The sequence below is a fragment of the Neopelma chrysocephalum genome, unplaced genomic scaffold (genome assembly GCF_003984885.1).
Source record: "Neopelma chrysocephalum unplaced genomic scaffold, ASM398488v2 Primary Assembly neopelma1_188, whole genome shotgun sequence".
Lineage (NCBI taxonomy): Eukaryota > Metazoa > Chordata > Aves > Passeriformes > Pipridae > Neopelma > Neopelma chrysocephalum.
This window is the reverse complement of record NW_020897850.1, coordinates 1,388,685-1,409,576: the sequence shown is the minus strand read 5'-3', so window position 1 is coordinate 1,409,576 and position 20,892 is coordinate 1,388,685. Positions and strand designations below refer to the sequence as shown.

The 20,892-nt window shown below is 38.7% G+C and overlaps 1 protein-coding gene across 6 annotated transcripts in view; it reads right to left on the bottom strand.

Moving 5' to 3' along the window:
- The window catches only part of CCDC91 (coiled-coil domain containing 91), a 121,564-nt gene that overhangs the window by 99,878 nt on the left and 794 nt on the right, over positions 1-20,892 (bottom strand). The window lies entirely within an intron of this gene.

The following is a 20,892-nucleotide window of genomic DNA, read 5'->3' as shown; positions in this document are numbered from 1 at the left end:
TAAAATAAAATAAAATAAAATAAAATAAAATAAAATAAAATAAAATAGTAGTGATTTAGAAAGTGTGTATACTGGCAATACCTCTGGTCTGATAAAGACCAGAATAGATGATAAATCTCTGTTTCACTAAGTTCTAACCAGCTCACATGCTCTTTTCCTCATGGGTCTCCCACTAAAACTTCAAGTACCTCTTAGAAATTTTAAGACAGGTACAAACTTTCTTCTTTTTACCCATACTGATACAGACCTTTCTCCTGATCTATATCAATTACAGCTGCAGGATAAACATTTGGCATGTTAAAAACTTATAGTGGCTACTAAGTCATTAATTAGAAAATTTTATTACAGCATACACATATCCCAAAGGTTACACAGCCCAAGAAAGACCAGAATATGGAAATTAAAATGAATTTAGAACATGTCAGCTCCCGTGGTGAAAGGCACAGTGATATGGCAAGTAGCAACCTTTATTTGAATACATGACAGAAGCATTCCCAATCACATCCTAAAGGAAGATACTTCAAGGTTATGGGGGAAAAGAAGACAAGGCAGAACATGTCACGGTGATTTTTTTTCCTGGGAAGTGAGGCTGGTTCATTCAGCCTGGAGAAAAGGACCTGGAAGAGGCTGCCCAGGGCCGTGGTTAAATCACCATTCCTGGAGGCATTTAAAAGACATGCAGATGTGGCACTTGGGGACATGGCTCAGTGGTGGGCTTGGCAGTGGGAGGTTAATGGTTGGACTCCGTGATCTTGAAGTTCTTCTCCAAACTAAATTATTTTATGATTTCAATGCCAGTACTGACTTAATAAACACTTACTAAATTCTAATAATACTAAAACCTTTCTAAAAAAAATGAAAGAAAGTAGATGCAAATCCAACTATTTTACAGCAGTAGCTGCTTATATTACAATTGATTCAACTGAAAGCTATGGTACTTTTAAGAAAAATGAAAGTCTGGCCCTTTGTAACTGATTTTCTTTCCCAGCCCAAATAAACCAATACAGCATCCAAGGAATCACAGAACAAATTTAGTTTGGAAAGCACCTCAGGACACCTTACACAACCCAACCTGAAATTAAAAAAACAAAACCAAACCAAAAAAGAAACAAACCAATAACAACATTTTTTTTTTTTTACCACTTAGTCCTTTTCTCAAGAGACACCCCCTGGACCAAAAGATCCAGAACCTGGAAGAAGCATGTAAGATTCTACATCCTGTGAGGTGATATTCCACACACAGCACCATCAATAACTTCAAAATAATTTAACTCTACTTTTACATACCAGTGTTGTAAGTAGCAAAACAGCACCAGCAAAAGCTGTGGCCTTTGTACCAATTTCATGTAACAAGACCATTTAATGCAATCTGTAAGACTTCTGTAACTGCCTTTCCACTATTACTTTAAAAAGCCTTTTTTCGAAGGTCAAAGAACCATAGCATATGATTAAACACTAATAAACACACCTTTTTCTTTAGCTGTATATAGCCTTTATTAAAGAAATTAGAACAAAAATAATTTTTACAAATAATATTCTTGTCTGAAAAGTACTGAATTAATATGACAAAAAAAATCCCAGAAATTCCACAAAAACTGGTGTTAAGATAATCTTCAAAACCAATGCCACAAAAATTTGTGGTTTAGAAGGTGAGGGCACTCTTCTTCAGTAAACACTTTTTATTGCCCTTTTTAAACAGTGCTTAAATCAGGAAAAAAACAATAAAGTGCAGATTCCAAGTCCACTTCACTTTTGTAGTTCAGACACAGCTATTCAAAAAAGAAAGCAAGAGTTCCACTTCTACCCACAAGAGGAAAAGGGGCTCTGAGAGCTTCTACAGAGAAGGCAGGTACCAGTTTCCAAATTCACTTCAGACACAGGAGAGAAAAAACAAAAAAAAAGCCACTACCACAGCCTTGTGTGGAAAATGTATTCAAGACCTGGCACCTCCTCAGAGACATCCTAGAAGAAACTAACTCAGAAAACTAGAAAAACCACGTCCTGTGAAATCTGTGTATACGTGAAAATCATCAAACACGTGGTGTACAATTATGCATAGGAAAAAATAAACATAAATTGGGAGAGACATGATTTCTTCTGGATCAATAATCAGGTGTGAACCCGAGGCCAACGTCTGAAATGCTGCTCTGCTTGTGATTCAGCAATAATTGCAGAGGGCAAATGCAGAGTATTTCCTGAGGTGGGAATCCACCACATGCATGTACCATTTTTGCCTCTCCACCAGACCACAACCCATGGACCACATGGGGATTCCCTGTGTGACCATCAGTGTCATCCAGCAGGAAAGACTTTGCAAGTATCACAGTGGTACTTTTAGCACATGTTTTCAGTTTAAAGGCTGAATGGAGGAAAGGTTTGTGTACTTTGGCTTCCAACGTTTTGGTCACTGAGAACTACCCATGGCCAGGGGAAAGAAACAAAATAAAATCTCTAACAAGACAAATATGGATTTAATTTCAGAGGGTTACCTATTGACATAAGTAATTAGAGTAACGAATGTACTTCTTGACTGAGGATCTTTTTTTAAATTTTAGCCCATGATTCTTTGTCAGCTTCTCACAACTTTAAGAATAATCTACTTAGAAAATGCCAACTTCTTCTTTCTAGATGAGTTCAAATAATATATTATCAGCTCCAGCAGAAGTATAAAAATACGGTATTATTCAGTATATTTCTTTTTTTGCACAATCTATAGACACTTTTTCAAGACAAATCTAACAACTTCATTAACTCAAGATTTTATATAGAGTCCTTCCTACATCTTCAGACTTCACCATAATTGGTTTCTTGTGACCAGAACACAGAAAGGCTAGGTTTTGCTTCACTATGAAAATAATCACACAGAAAACTAATTTTTAAATTTCTCTAATGGCCCTCATTAAGTTTTCCATATCACAAAGATCTTTTTACTTCCAAAGCAACACATTCTTACAAAATGTACATAAACTGCTGTGGGAATTCTGATGAAGCTGATACAATTCAAACATATTTGCCTTGGAGGAAAGAAAACCCCCTTCTCTCACAAAGCCTTCTTTCCATACACCTCCAAAAAAATCTCAGAAAGTAGCTTGAATTCAACTGGAATTAAACATTTCTGTTATGCACAGCCAGGCAATACTTATAATTAATCAAGTCCAGATCAACAATCTCTGAAATCCTAGTTCAGATTAATGACAATCAGGAGCCCTAGAAATTAGTTTGTGTTTGTATTCTACACCAAAAAAAAAAAGGTAAGAAAAGCATGACTTGTCATATGCTGGGTCAGAGAGATCAGACAACAAAGGCAAATGCCTGAGCAAAAGTGGCCATGGTATAGTGAAAACTCTCATATTTTAAGTATTCTTATTGTACCAGAAATCATAAATTGAGCACAGTCCTCTAAAAGACAGAGCCAAGCTGTTCTCATATCTCACAGAAATCCATGGACAAAATCCACAGGACAGAAGTTGGAATAGTGAAAATTCTGACCAGATATTGGAACAGGCTGCCCAGAGACAGGGTGGACTCTTCATCCCTGAAGATAATCAGAAAGAATTCAACTTGACAGGGCCCTGAGCCACCTGCTCTAATTAGACCTGCTTTAAGCAGAAGTTTGGATTAGAAAACCTCCAAATGTCTCTTCCATGGATGGTTCAGTGGAGCAGGTCCAGAGGAGAGCAACAAGGCTGGGGAAGGGACTCGAGTACAAGTCCTACAAGGAGAGGCTGAGGGAGCTGGGGCTGTTCAGCCTGGAGAAGAGGAGGCTCAGGGGAGACCTCCTCACTCTCTACAACTCCCTGACAGGAGGGGGGAGCCAGGTGGGGGTTGGTCTCTTTTCCCAGGCAACTCTCAGCAAGACAAGAGGTCTTAAGCTCTGCCAGGGGAGGTTTAGGTTGGATATTAGGAAGAAATTCTTTCCAGAGAGGGTGATCAGCCATTGGAATGGGCTGCCCAGGGAAGTGGTGGATTCTCTGTCCCTGGAGGTTTTTAAGATGAGACTGGATGTGGCATCAGTGCCATGGACTGGGAACCACAGTGGTAGTGGTCAAGGGTTGGACTTGATGGTCTCAGAGGTCCCTTCCAACCCAGCTGATTCTATGATTCTATGATTCAGTTTTATCTAGAACAGCATAATTAAAAAAGCCCAAGTGATCCATCTTTGAGATTGTTCTTCAGCTGAACTGTGCTAAGAACTACCCCAGATCATTTACGATTGGGTTTGTTAACAACAAATGAACCAACTTCAAGAGAGAAGCATGAAAGGGAAAGAGTACCTCCAGGATCTTCACTGTTGTAGGGACAAAAATAGCAGAAGCCTGGTGAAATGTACCTGAAGGGACCCTACAAGAAAGATGGAGAGAGACTATTTACATCCAAGGGCCTGGAGTGGCAGGACAAGGGGGAATGGCTTCAAACTGACAGAAAGCAGGTTTAGATTGGATATTGGGAGGATATTCTTCCCTGTGAGGGTGGGGAGGAACAGGTTGCCCAGAGAAGCTGTGGCTGCCCCATCCCTGGAAGTGTTCAAGACCAGGTTGGATGGAGCTTGGAGTAACCTGGGATAGTGGAAGGTGTCCCTGCCCATGGCAGGGAGGTTGAAATGAGATCTTTGAGGGCCCTTCCAACCCGAACCATTCTGTGATTCTATAATTCTATGACATATTTTCATCCTGATTTAAAAGACAAAATGTTTTACTCTCTGTACTCAACAGAAATGTTTCTTGAAGAATGCTGATGTGAACTTCTAGCATTAAAAAAAAAATCTTGACAGGAAAAAACCTGCATGGAGATATTTCTTCTTTGGAAGTAATAAAACACTTCGTTAATTCATTCAAAACCCTCCCTAAGAGTCATTAAGTGACACAATTTGACTGTGAATATGCGAAGATATCTACAAATAACAACTTTTTTTTCAAAGAGAAAAGTCTAACATTTCATAATGAATGAATGGCTCTTGGAGACAGGTTCAGTAGTTTCAGTCTGTATCTTCCTCTTGGCCTTGATATTTACAGTGCTTTGCTATTTATTGCTTCCCTCTCATGAGAAGAGCTAGATATCAGTTCCAAGCAGTTCATGCAAGTGAGCCCTCCAACTGTATGCTTAATTTTTGTACAGTGCTTATTCATGAAAACAATCTTTTTACTCAGAAGCAAATAGATAAATAGCACAGAAACACCTGCTGTTAAGGATTTGGGAATGCTAGGTAAAACAGAGGTCTTTCTTCTATAGTTCATGTTTGATAAATAAAGAAATAGAGGGTTTAAAAGTAAAACAGAAGCATCACAGGTATTTGAAATGCATTTAAAATACTATTAAGCTTCAAGAATTCAGACTAACAACTGAAATACTTCTGCTTCTCCATTTTTTTTCTGTTAATATCCAATGTTACTGAATGTAATTAATTCTTTTTACCTGCAAATCACTGTAATGTGTTTTAACAGAACATAAAAAGAGGTGTCTGTACAAGATACAAGCTTTACAAGAGCAAAGGCCACCAAGTTCTGCCTCAAGGGAACTTTGTCACAGAACAGGTATGTGAAAATAGAAGGTTTGACACAACCTTAGTAACAGTAAGAGCATCATAGCAACACAATTTAATATAACAACATGTCAAACAAAAACATAAGTCTTTGAATACATGCTCATATGGATGTGTGGTAACTTGTACTAATAAATGTCATTAATGTTATTAAAAGAGCGCCCAAGACCTTTCATATTAAGAGGAGATATATTCTTTATAGGAAAAGAAGAATTTAAAAATCCCCAACTAAACAAAGCACGGGATAATACCAGGGTTTTGGCATGATGCACTGCCTAGGAAAATCTGGTGCTGAGTGAATCACTGATGCTAAAAATCAACACCACCAGAAAAAGAATCCTTCCCTTAATTAAAAAGAAAATAAAATAGTAAAGGTCCAATGATAAAGGATGCTCAGTAGATCTGATAGTAAAATATTATGAAAAAGACTTTTTTTTTCCTTTAACTTGTATATAGATAGTTCACAAAAACTGCAAAATGTCAGTTTGTAGCATATTATTCTAACTTTGTGTTAAAAATGGTGAGAGGTGATCACGGACACTTGGAGGGAAAAAAAACCAACCAACAAAAATTCCAAAAAAACTAGTTGCACGTTGTACCTCTATCAAGCAAAACAAGATGTGATAGCAATTACACTCAGTAAAAACACACAGCATTCCTTTATTGTTACTGTACGTCTCCTAATGAACAGGAAGACTCACTTTTCCAATTAAGAAAACCCCTCATTTCCTCCAAACCCTGAAAGTACAGTAGATCTCCCAGGGACATGGTACTAATTTGAGGTGAGAAAAAAGATATTAAGCTATTTCTCTGAGGTGAGATGATATTATCAAAATTAATAAGAATTATCTCTCAGATTTACAAGCCTTAGTGATTTTATGACTCAGTTGCTAGTCTTGAAACAGAACACCTTAGATAACCATAATAATATTTGTTTCCCATCAATCACCCACTAGAAAATCAGATTCTGTGAAAGTTAAATCCAAAAAATGAAATAAAACATGACTGGTCATTTAAAAAAACCCTTCTAATCCTTTGTTCTTCAAGCTCTGGATATACTGTTAGAAGCAGAAAAGACCAGGCATTATCCATCCCACATAGAAAGAAGAAAGTACCATCATTGCACTTTTTTCTCCCTCTACCAATACTTAAAAAGAAGACTTATGACTTTTTGTTCACATATTGAGCAGATTAATTTGATTTTTTTCACACTCTCCTGAAGATATGGTTCAATTCATGGAGAACCAACTCAAGATGTGATTTGAAACTCATTTCCATACGATTCTTACGAAGCAAATTGAAAAGGTTTTACGTTGTCCAACTCACAACCCACAAACAAGTAAAATGAAAATGCTAATGTGCTTTCCAGCAGAAAACATTACTGCCAGAATGTCTGTGCACATTACCTTTCTTTTTTTCCTTCTTCATTTTTGGTCTACTCCTAAGCTTGGAGCACAACACTTTCATCAGGTGACCTTTGACCACACAGATATTATCATAACATATGTCTGCTGCAATAAAAAAACACCTAATATTTACTTCTCACAGAAAAGGCTGATTGCCATCTATGCCTTTGTTATACACTGAGGAAGCTGGAATCCCAGATCAGGCCAGAATGAAAATGGGATTAGGGCTCAACACCTAAATACTTTTCTTTTAATCAGAATGCAATGCTTTAAAATAATTTCTTTCTCCAGGCTGATTCTTTATACCTACTATGCATTTCTAGAATATTCTTCCTCTCTAGTCCTAAAGCTTCTGACAAGGACATGTAAGCACTACCATGCCCATCTCAGAAAGAGGAAGACACTTTCTGAGAGTGTCTCCCATACCCAGCAAGTTGCCAGCACCAAATATGTGAGGAGGGCACTGATACCAAGGACATTACACATCAGTTAACAATCAAGAAAAAGTTTTTTCTCACTCAAGAAGAGTTAAACTCCCCACACCCCCAAACAGACAGCAAGATACCAGCCAGGTTTTCCACCCATCCTATAATCCCTTTAATTTTGTATCCTTCCCCAGCTGGCCTACAGACCCAGGCAGGGAACGTGCCAAGCACGCTCTAGAAGCATCAATTTTTTTCCAAGATCTCCACAACTTCTCCTCAATTTTATTTCAGTTACAGTATCATCATATAACAAGGCTTAGCAAGCAGATCCTTCCAGAAATAGGAAAAAAATGCCCATATTCTGCTGTCTCATTAAGCAGACACTGATCAACTCCAAAAGTGCCGCTGCCTTCTCCAGGAACTGCTCCGTGCAGCAGTGATGGCACTGATGGCAAAGTGGATTTTGGATGAGTAAGAACGTCCATCCCCATATTACAGTACCATGCACACACCCCAAAAGCCTGAAATAATTCACAAAACACACACTGCCTCACAGCTAAGATGCAGAACAAATTGGATGCACAAAGTTTATGAAGGTAGGCACCGTCAGGGTGGGCCTAATTCAAAATGCCCCATGTCCTCCCAGTCCAACAGAAACCAATTGTTCTTTCTCCCTTGCAATTTATTCTAAATCACAATTTTGCATATCCTCCAAGACCTTTGTTAAACTGGAAGTAAATGTATATGACTAACAGATATCCAATCCTAAAGTATAAAACTGCCACGCATGTAGAATACATTTAAAAGAACAAAATAATAACAAACTGGAGAGGACATTTACTTATTTATATATGCACATAGTGAAATTGGATATATTTGAGAATGTATGGAATTATTTAAGGTAACAAGGGCCTTATATATTCACAGAGCTTAATGGCTTTTGAAACCAGCACTGTTTAAAAAGAACTATGGAACTTTATCCAGAAATCACTATGCAAAAGTATCCCTTCTGGCAACGCTGAGAAAACCAGGAGAACATTCAGGTTTCACAGTGTAAACTACATGTAGAGTGATATCTTTTAACTACATTAATTACTGTGCAATTACACAGTCCTCAGTCAGCAAAATTCCCAACGAAAGCAACTTTTGCTTGACTGAAGTCAGCAAGAAAAAACTTGAATATTTGAACAATAACCATTAATACCCTACACTTACACTCAATAGCAATTAAAAAATAGCATTTGGCAATTAAGAGTTTCAGGTGATAACTATAATTTTCTGTAGAGACTTTGAGGAAAAAAAAAATCTATGTGAATGGACAATTTCAGCTGATCCAGTCACCTTCCAAAATATACAATTATTAAAAAAAAAATTAACAGAAACAATCACATCTTTCGTCACATATGAGTAGTATGTTAGATTTACTCCTATAATCACATTATTATTGTCCCCAGGACAAATATTGCTGACTGCACAACTTATACAGAAAATTACTATCATAAAACATAAAACTAAATAGGAATAAAGAAAACCCCTCTTTTAATACAAAATACCAAATTAATTTTAAGAAATCCAAGCCCATTTCGTGAGAGCAGCTGCTCAGAAAGAGCCTGGCTTGGTGGCTATTCAAGTGTGTTAGAAAGAGAATCACTCAATTTCTGAGTGTGTTTTACATATACCAGGTAGATCAGCAATAATAAAAAGTGACTTAATTTTTTAATAACTATTTTTGAGCATTCTCGCTTCTCAGTATTCATCCATTTTACTAAAAACATGTCTTTAATACAGTTCACATCACAAGAACTAGATAAAGTAACCTTCTAAATCCTTCCTAAACACAGGATCTTCCTAAATACATTATGGCACTCTAGCAGGTCAGTGTCTTTACCCCTGTAAAAACATTTTGAAACCTTTTATTGACAAGTTCATGTTCTAACAGTGTTCCCTTGGCCCCTTTCAAATGCATGACAAAGGTGGTTTACTCCTAAAAGTGTGCACTGAAAATACTAAGCATTTATACTACATCATTTCTGCCTGCTATAATAAAAAAAAAAAAAAGAAAGAAAACCAAACACAAAACAAACCCCAAAAAATCAACTTCTTTGTTCAACTGTGCACTAGGGCAACATACGTGTATGTACATATATATATTATAAAGAGAGAAGCATGCACTTACATTTAGATAATAAAACAAAAAGGATCTATGCATAGCAAAGTCTTCAGGGCATACAGTCAATTTAAATTTAATAGTTTCCAAAAAATAAATGTAATTTGCCAATTTGCCTATGTTTTTGAATTTTCCAAAATGTCTGTTATCCTTTTGAAGAAAATGTGATTCTTAAACCAGTATTGCTCATTCAACCCCAATAAAGGGCAAGTCAGGCCTCTTTATAAACATTAAAGGCAATTCATGAATTCATTTATAAGGGTAACTTCATCAAACCTCAGGTACCTTCAATATCAATAAAATTATATGGCTGTAAGCACCCAATAACTAGAAAAAATGTATTCCCAAAAATCCTAAAGCAGAAACTATTTTTCATTTTCTAATGATAAAATTAATCTGATCCTGGACTGTAAACATCTCATTTTATCATTCATAATACTAAATTTCTGTAGGAATCATTTCTAAGTGGATTAAACAAAAGTGGTTCTAAACTCAGTTTCTGAGACCCTTTCCACAATCAATTTACAACGCTGCTGCACATCAGTGCTAATCAAATGTCCAGGAAGAAAATAGAAAAAATAGAGAAAACCTTGAAAAAACTTGAAAAGAAGTAAACTAAACTTTCCCATGAGAAAAAACCGTGAGGACCCACAGGCAGAACACATCACAGGCCACAAGACTTCACTGAAAACCAGGATTTCTCACACGTGTGGAGGGGCTGCAATGGATGGCTACAAACTCTTCATAAGGAGAGGTGTTGGGGTAGCCCTGTATGTCAGATTGTCCAGAGCTCCATGATTCTGTGATAGGGTTGAGTGTTTTGGGTAAGAGTCAGAGGGAAGGCCAACAAGGCAGATGTCCTGGTGGGAGTCTGTTGTAGCCCACCCAGCCAGGATGAAGAGGCAGATGAAATACTCTGGAAAGGAGTATTCAGGAGCCTGGATGACAGAGTCCCTTGGAGGCAGCCCTAAAGGGCGAAGGAGACCAGGAAGGCTGGACATTTTTCACGAGCAAAATCCTAAAGGTGCAGGAACGGGCCATCCCTGTGTGCCAAAAGATGAGTTGCTGGGGAAGAAGAGCAGCCTGGCTGAACAGGGAGCTTTAACTGGAACTGAGGGGAGAAAAAAATGAGAGTTTATGAACTTTGGAAGAAGGGACAGGCCTCAGGAGGACTACAAGGACGTTGTGAGGTTCTGCCGGGAGGAATTTAGGAGGGCCATAGCCCAACTAGAACTTAATCTGGCTGCTGCCATAAAAGACAATACAAAAAGGATTTTACAAACACATCAGCAACAAAAGGAGGGCTAAATCTCCATCTTTTATCAGATGCAGGAGGAAACACAGTGACGAGGGATGAGGAAAATTAGTCTTGCTGTTGAAGACTGGGGCAGAGAAGGCATTAAGCACCTCAGCCTTTTCCTCATCCCTTTGCCAGAACACACTGCTAGAACTGATTTATTTTTCTCTTGAGGTGGCTCAGGGGTGACAACACTCTCTACAACTCCCTGAAAGGAGGTTGTAGCCAGGTGGAGGTCAGGCTCTTCTCCCAGGTAAGAAGTGACAGGACGAGAGGAAACGGTCTCAAGTTGCACCAGGAGAGGTTTTTGTTGGATATCAGGGGAAAAAAATTATTCTGCAAAAGAATGGTGAAGCACTGACTGCCCAGGGCATTCACCAACCCGGGAGGTATTTAAAAGACATGTAGATGTGGCACTCAGGGACGTGGTTTAGTGGTGAACACGGCAGTGCTGGGTTAACAGCTGCACTCAACAATCTCAGAGGTCTTTTCCAACCCTAACAACTCCATGATTTCAAACTAAGCACAACTGTTCTTCAATCTATGGTCGATCAGGCCAAGATACTGATTTTTCACTCTGGCAGCTTAAAAAGCAAGTCGACTGTGGCACACATCACATGGAAACCTCTTTGGAAGCTCATTATTGTACTACTTCAGAAGCTGCACCACATGGAAAGTCCTTTCAAAAGCTTAACTGGCAAATGTATGCTAAAATATTTTGTTTTCCATCTAAAACTACACTAAATTCCAATCCTCAGAGACAGGATTTCCAGTTTATTTCTCTCTATACACACACACTAAGCTCAGGAATGGTAACATAGTAAAGTGTTGTTAAAGTTTTGAGAAAAGCAAGCCTAGCACAAAGAAGTTGACTGTAGATCTCTTTTCCTCAGAAATTTAAAAAAATCCCAAACATCCCTGTCCTGTGTTCTGCAACAAATGAAAGATATTTAAGTAAAAATGTAGGTATTTAGTATAAATGAATACTAAAACAAGTCCAAAGTAATACAATTCCAATATTTCTCTCGAGCCCACCTCAAGATAAAAATAAATCAATTCTAGCAGTGTGTTCTGGCAAAGTATTTAATGAGGAAAAATTTCAACTGTAAAGAACTACAAGACCAAGTTTTGGCAACAATGCACAGAATACTGGATAGCTTTTACCTTTGTTCACCTTATTCAGAAACCTTAGGGAGACACAGAATGAACTTACATTTACTTATTTACAAGCTAAGAGAAGTTCAAAGTCTAGAGCATGTACAGAAAGCTTTGTCAGCAACAAAATGTCTTCATGGTATTAGATGACAGGTTGCAAACAGATCAAACTTTTTCTAATTATTTTTTTACATATATTTATTAGTGCCCCTCATTCTATGAAGGTGTCAGCTGTAGTTAAAATAAGAAAAGACGGTTCTTTCTTATTCTTCTCCTCGCAGTTTGTTGTCTTTGAAACTGATTTACAGCCAAATACTTCTTCTAAATAAAAGGCTCTCTCACTGGCATCATGGTTCAAAACCACCTTCTTATTTACCAAACAGCCAATTCTGTGCAAGACATTACACTGTAGCAAAAACAAAAGTAAATACAATTAGGAACAAGCACCGCACACAAGTTGTCTACTGTCTTCTTTGGCTCTGAAACATCAAAAAATAAACCATTCCATAGGACCTCTAACAGAAAGCAGGACAGGAGTGGCTTAAGAGTGAATTTAGCATTTATTTTTACTTATCAAGGGGATCTATACATATTTACATAGACATCAAGGCAATTTCAAAAGTGTATTATTAATCTGGGCTTCTAAATCAATGTTCAAAACACTTCAGTTTTGGTTTAGCAGTTCAGCACTTTAAGTTTTCCACTGCAAACTGAGTTAAGGACTCACTATCATATGAATGACCACCAAATAACCTCTAGGTAGAAATTCTCTCACAGGGTTTTCAGAAATATTGACAGAAAATCACAGTCAGTGTTCTTTTCCATTGTATAAAAAGCTGCCTTTTTGCAGGCCTGGAAGAGAAAAGAATTGACTAGCAATGAATAAGTACTATTTTTATGTCCCCTATTTGAAGTTCAAATTTGGTCCCTCAGCTATTTACAACAACCTGGCACGACAAAACCATTTCCAAACCTTTGGAAGTTTTCTATTTTGAATCTTCAAATTCAATGCTGAATTACTTCAATAGAATAAAATCCCAAGGGAAGGAGACAAAAAAAAAATTACTTATGAAATTCTAATTTTAAGGTTAGTAACATTGTTACAGAGAATCCTTTCATAATCTAGTATATTGAGTGCAAACTGTTTATGAGTTGCTACAAGGGATGGTTAGTTTCTGCTTCTCAGATGAATGGGGTTTGTTCAGTTTATTTTTTAAATGTTAAACTGCTTTCAAGGTGAGGTTAAGCAACCTGCTTCACTGTAGGGAATTATATTCACTTTTTGCAGCCACCATTAACCAAACATGAAGACTGCTGCTGTTTAGAGAATAGAAAGGCATAAAACACATTTCAAAGGGGTACCAACTGTCCTCATACTTTTCTTTGATCCACGTTTGATGACACAGCATCTTTATCTTACTGAAAAAGTCATTTAAAAAAATAAGCTGTCAACAGTGAGTATATTTTTTAAATTCATCTTAGCAAACAGTTCCCCAAAGTCAGTCTGTAATTCCCCTAGAAGTGAGGCATAGAAAGTTTTCCTTGCCACACAGAAGACTGGCATTTTTATAACAGGACTGTCATTGGCCACAAATTCCTACCACACCAGAGATCAAATCCTTTCCATTTTTTTACTACTACTCACACAGTAATTGCAAACCTAACGTGGAAAAGGAATGAAAACTGACTTTCAAAGATCTGAGGGAAAAATACTGCCTTTCTGAAATCCAGGTGTTCCAAACAAGGGCTAATGAACCAAACAAGACAAAAGGTACACACTTCCAGAAAATAAAGAACTGTGTCAACAACAGATACAACCCAATCTGGAAATCTAATTATAAAATCATAGTATAATCTGTTCTCAGCTTATGCATAAAATGTTTGCTTATATTTTTTAACTTATATTTAACTATTTTCTTTACATTTAACCATTTTCTTTATATTTAACCAATAGCAAATTATTCATTCTATTCCATAAAAAAAAGAACTTCTATTAAGTCTCTTAGAACAACTTCACTCATGGAATCATAGAATGGCTTGAGCTGGAAGGGACCTTAAGGATCATCTCTTTCCAACCCCTTGCCATGGGCAGGGACACCTTCCACTATCCCAGGTTACTCCAAGCCCCATCCAACCTGGTCTTGAACACTTCCAGGGATGGAGCAGCCACAGCTTCTCTGGGCAACCTGTGCCAGGGCCTCCCCACCCTCACAGGGAAGAATTTCTTCCTAATATCCAATCTAAACCTGCTCTCTGACAGTTTGAAGTCATTCCCCTTTGTCCTGTCACTCCAGGCCCTTGGAAATAGTCTTTCTCCATCTTCCTTGTGGGCTCCATTCAGGTCCTGGAAGGCCACAATTAGGTCACCCTGAAGCCTTCTCTTTTCCAGGATGAACAATCCCAATTCTCTCAGCCTCTCCTCAATGATGATATGATCCTATTAATGCTTTCTTTTACCTCCACAGGCAGTTAAAAGCAAATTACAGTCCATATCCTGCTTCTCTATAACATGAGTGGTCCTGTAAGTTTTAACAAGACAGTCAATTGGCAATACATTTTTAAATTTACTTTTTTTTAAATGTTTAGTTAAAAAAAAATAAAATTTAATAAAAAATAATAAAATATTTACATTTTTTGGTTTAACATTTCATTACTTCATTAGTAGTAACATTAATGATACATATACACATTAGCAAAGCATACTGGGAACACTGACAGAAAGTGCATATTCTACACTAACAAACCGAAAATTGAGATCCACCAGAGTCTCAGGAAACAACTACTGACTCTGTGGGACTCCACAACCCATTTCTAAAACGGAGTCAGCTTATCTCAGAATGTATTTGTGTGGGAGAAAAAAAAAAATTGCCTCCTTTAAATTTTTCCTAATGCTTTACCCCATAGCTTGAATCAAACTGGGATCAGTTTATATAATCAGGTGCTGCAGAATTGTGTTGGCTTAATGTTACCATTCTGTTAAATGCTGACCTAAAGCCAAAAGAAAGTCCACTTATCCATTGAAATTTCCAAAGCTTTCATCAGCACTGCAGCAGGCACGTCTCATGTAAGTATGTGGATGGAGAAGCCCAATTCTTCATTTGTGGGAGGCACCTACATGTCATAATCTTGAAGAACATGCTTTGCCCAATGAAGGAATAGGGCAATCCCTGAGCAGCTTCCAGGACTTTAAAAGTAGCTGTTCCTGACAGAGAGACCCCTTTGTACACAACAAAAAGCCCTCAGCAGGGATTAATGAGGCTTCCCCAGAAAGCAAGTACCTATTCTGGGTATGTAACAACAGATTGAAGCATCTCTAACCCTGCCCACCTTCTTCCATATTCTGCCCTCACTCAGTTTGCCCAAAAGGACATGTGCAACAGCAAGTACATCTACAGCAGTTATTTTCTAGAAAATAGCTTAGGGCAAGTATCTGTCAACCCTTTCAGCTCATACTTACTCAGTATCCTCACCCACAGCTGCATCTCTTCTCCAGAGTGTTCACAGAACAGAATAATTACAGCAAGAAGGGACCCACAACAATCATCTGGTCCAACTGCCTGAGCCCTTCAGGGCTCAGAAAAAGTTAGAGCACATGAAGGGCATTGTCTAAACGCCTCTGGAACACTGAGAGGCCCGAGGCATTGACCACCTCCTCCTCTCTGGGAGGCTGTTCCAGTGTCTGACCACCCTCCCAGTACAGAAATGCTTCCTAATGTTCATTCTAAAACTCCCCTGACGCAGCTTGGAGCCATTCCCACGCATCCCGTCACTGGATATCCTGGAGAAGAGACCAGCACCACTTTCCCCATTTTTCCGCCTCGGGAAGATGTGGAGAGCAAGGAGGGAACTCCCTCAGCCTCCCTTTCTCCAGAGTGAACAAACCCAAAGTCCTTGGCTGCTCCTCATAGCACATGCCTTTCAGTTCATAATGATCATACTGAAATAAATACAAAATTTTCACTCCATTTTCATACACATTTATTGTTACTTGAAAGAGATGAGACTGCAAACTGTGTATTTTTCTGCTTTTATTCAGATTAAAAGACTACAGTGCCTTGGTATGGCTGTGCTGTCACACAAGAGCTCTCAAGAATGCAATACTTCATAATCAGAGTACAATTCTTCAATATGTACAAAACCTGAAACACAACCAGTCAGCATGTTCAAACATTGATAGTGATGCCACTGTGAACTGCTTTTCTAGATAAAACACAGCACATTAAACCCCTTTTTAAGTCCTTTGTTGGAGTAAAATCAACAGCTCTAGTAACAGATGCAAGGCTACAATTAGTACTGGAATAATTTGAGTTTGGATGTTTTGTACCTTAACGTGTGCTTGCTCACCCTATATCCTTCCTCTCCAAAGAAAATAGTTTTAAATACTGTCAGCCCTTAGCGCCAGATTCCAACTGTATTCCATGGATTACAAGTAATCCACCCTTCTGTACAGATTGCTTTGTCCTGTACACATCTGCTACAGCCTTATAATCCAAAGGAAAGATGAATAGAAGCAAAAGTCAAAATATGGAACCACCCCTTAAACCAGCATAATTATTTTAATTACTTTTTTCCTAAAACAAACAAACAAAAAGCCCCAACCATTTCTGTTGCACAGTCACCTAAAATCAGCTTTTATATATGCACAAAAATTTGCCATCTTTTCTAAAAGGGCTGCACTAAAATGAGAGGCAATATTCCTGGAGTCTATCTGAAGGTGGAAAAATTGGTCAAGACTTGACCAACATTCCGCTGCAACTGCAAATGTACCTAACTAGTTAATATTTGAGTATTGTGATCTGACAGGAGATTCACAAAGATTAGGTAAAACATTCAAATTTGGTTCTTTGGGCAAGAAAGTGCTAAAGAGGTGAAAACTATCACCAGAGTTGCTAGTGAGAACCCTAAAAATCAGAATTTAGCCTTATATAATTTTCAGTAAGTGAGGGTTTTTAAAGACCTCAGAGTTCCATAAAATGCCTGAGACTTTAGATCTTTTTATTTGTACTAAGTTAGCACTATAGTTTAGACATGCTTGATTTTCTTAAAACTAAACTTAGAACTTTGTGCAAATATAACAGAAGAGACATTTTATACTGACTGAAATCAACAACTTAAACTCATTTCATTTTCCAGTTCTTCTCTGAAAAATATACAAAACCTGAATTTTTATCACTTCAATGACAAACAGCAAAACCTGCTTTTCTTTTATTGGCATTATACAGGTAGGATAAATATTTCTCTTTCTGAGGATTCAAAATGGCTTTATAAATATGATGCCCATTTATCTAGCTCTGATTCAAAGGACTGGAAAGTTTACTAGACAGTGTCTGTAACGATGTGATCACAGGAAATATTAGTGTCACATATGCAAACAAACTTAAGGCAGACACAGGTGCCACATCCAGCTGCTGGAAAACTGCAGAAGAGTTCAATGAAAATGACATCCCTAAAAATATCGATAGAAATATCCATCATCACTTGTACACGTAAAGTAAAAAAAAAAATTCACTTCTTTCTTAATTCGAAAGGTCCTCTGTGATTGCTCAGAAAGAAATTTATGGGCAATTCTGCTTCTTCTAGCATACCTTATAATGGAATTTACATTTTTAATGGTTTAATGGTTTCATTGAAAGATTGGACAGAACTCCCAGAATTCATTTAATTCTCATCTGTAAAAGTAGCACCACTTTTGGAGACTCAGGTCTGGAGAGCAGGTACCTTTGCTTAAGGGATGCAAAGGGACAAGGGAAGACTGGGATTGCAATAGGACTTATCAGAAAAGCTAAATCCATCCCTCAAATTTAAGGCATTTATTTTTACTAACACAAGCAAGGACTATTTCCACATAAATCTTAAGTCTTTAGAAGTACAAGAGAGACAAAACAGAAAAACAACCCCCGCACTTTGAATTTCTGGTGCATTCTTATGATTATAAATATCAAAGTAACAAAGTAATGAAGGGTAATGTGATAAAATACAATGTCTGAAAGTTACCCTGCAACACTTAGATAATCTGCCACTTACACTGCACTTAAATGTGGATTTAGTCTGCATGACTTAAAATTTAGTCTGCAGCCCGAAACCTCAAGTGTGCTGGGGGAAAAGCCCAACACAGAAGAAAAAACAGAGCTGAAAACATATCAAGATTGGTTTAAGAAGATTTTTTTTTCCCTTCATTATTATGATCAAATCAGTTTTACATAAGCAGAAAGAACTTTCTTGTAAGGGCATTCAAGCATCAAACACTGCACAACTGGACAACAGCAGTTTACAAAACACACCCAAGCATAACAGACACAAACCTCGTGTACCTGGATGGACTCGGATGAACATGGACAAGAGGGTGGTGTGAACTTTACATTTAAAGATTCACAAAAAGCTTGTTTCCATCATACCACAAACTTTTTTCCATTTGGTGTTGCAAGCTTTCCTGGAAGTTGGGTTTTCAGTAAGCCAGGAGGAACCCAGCCAACTGCTCAGATAGACACCATACTTAGATGTCTCAGCAGTTCTGTAAACATTTGGAGAATGCCAGTTATTGCCCTTAAGATTGCAATTTGATTGTTCCTCTGGACCAGAAATATGCTTTCCAGCATAACTGTATTTTGGCACCTCCAAACCAACGTGGCTATCATCAGCCTGACACCACAGAAACAGCCAACAGTGCCTAGGCAGGAAGATTCTTCACCAAACTCTGGCAGTATTTGTGTCACTTGGAAAGAAACACAAAGTTGGCCTAACAGTCCCTGGTGTCAAAGACATGCAGAAAACCCTGAAGGAGCCTGTAATTAATATAAAGAACTTGAACTGCATTGAGAGTTCTAGTGAGGCATGGGCCAATCAATGTCTGCAAATCACGGAATCAGAGAATATCCTGAGTTGGAAGGGACCCACAAGGATCATTGAGTCCAGCTCCCGACTCTCCACAGGACCATCCCCAACAATCCCACCATGTGCCTGAGAGTATTGTTCAAACACTCCTTTAGCTCTGTCAGCCTTGGTGCTGTGCCCACTGCCCTGGGGAGCCCATTCCAGTGCCCAACCACCCTCTGGGGGAAGAACCTTTTCCTAATATCCAGCCTAAACCTCCCCTGACACAACTTCAGGCCATTTCCTCGTGTTCTGTCACTGGTCCCCACAGACCAGAGATCAGTGCCTGCCCCTCCACTTCCCCTTAGGAGCAAGTTGTAACTGCAGTGAGGTCTCCCCTCAGTCTCCTCTTCTCCAGCTGAACAGACCAAGTGCCCTCAGCCACTCCTCACACAGCTTCCCCTCAAGGGCCTTGAGGAAGTTTATGTATGACCCTGACAGAAGCAAATGTGTCCCCAGGTATGTTCAGTTTTCAATAATTCTAAGTAGAATTAAACTTGAAGGAAGCCTTAAACTTAACTATAGCAATGATCAGTAAATGATTTGGATAAAAACATATCCAAAGGTGACAGATCCTATTTTGATGCTCATTGTCTCAACGGGGCGTGTACACAATCCATCTACCTCCTCAACTCAGCTACAGTAAGACACCCTCTCAGCTTTAAGGTAATGTCCCAGGCTAACAGCAGAAGGCATTATTGGTGCAGTTCTTCACAAGGACATGTTGAGGCACAGAGCACACAGATTAATCTCCTAGTCTCCTGTATTTAATTGTCTCCCTTTCAAAATAGCACCAGACTCTCAAGAATCTCTTTAAGAGGTTCCGAAAAAGGCTTTGGGATTATCTACTATTCATTGAGCATCCAGGCATCACCTGTTTGAACAGTACTGTGATTTTGTTACAACACCAGCACCAACATTTACCTTAGACATTCAATCCATGGATGTGGAGGTACTCAGAACAAAGTCACACGTTTAAAAAATGTGCACGGAAGAGCAAAAAGAAAAACAGCCAGAAAGCAGAATGACCAGAAAGCAAAGAGAGCAAAAATAATTAAGCAAGTCTATTGAGAGAGGTGTTCAAGCACTGTGACAGAAATTACCCAAAGCTCTACTAAAATACTGCAGTGAGGTGGCAAAAGATGCACTCACGATGTGCAGTTCGTAGGCAAAAAGGAATTGCTAAGATAGGAAAGGAAAATTGCTTATAAACTGTAGTGTCCTGAGAAGAACCAAAGCTGCAGTAAGAGTTCAAGAGTATCCCACTGAAGCCTCTCCTCAGGTGAGATATCAGGAGGACACAGTCCACTCTACTGTACATATCAGAAGCCTCAAAAATTAATCTGTTTAAAGACCAGATTTGTAGAAAGTGTTTTAGATGCCTGAAGATTCAGAGAGATCTTCAGGAATACTTCAACACCTAACTCCATTTATAGTAACAGATATTAGGCACCTCTGAAAAATCAGACTAGATAGTTCACCACAATTAATGACTCTGGACAATGTTTGAAAACTTGGCCATGTACAGTTCGCTCTTGGAAAGCGAAGAAACAGAGAACTCGCAGCCAGGACTTCCCAACCTCTGGGCTAGAGAACTAATCACAGGGTTTGCCTTCCTGTTGACAGGGACACCAATTTTCTGGTGCAGGGAAAGCAGGCAGGCCCCTGCTACTCCTCTAAACTACTTCTAAAATCCCCTTTTGCAGCGACCCTTACGCCACATCACTAAGAACAGCCACCACCGCACACGGGTATCTGTGCTGTGGCACAGGGAGGGGCTTGGAGGAGGAGTCAGGCAAGTGAAGGCAGGAGAAGGCAGGTGAACTGCGGCACAGGGAGGGCTTGCAGGAGTCAGGCAGGTGAAGGCAGAAGGCAGGGAAGTGGAGGCGGGGGGAGGCAAAAGGCAGGAGAAGGCAGGAGAAGGCAGGAGAAGGCAGGAGAAGGCAGGAGAAGGCAGGTGAAGGCAGGTGAAGGCAGGTGAAGGCAGGTGAAGGCAGGAGAAGGCAGGTGAAGGCAGGTGAAGGCAGGAGAAG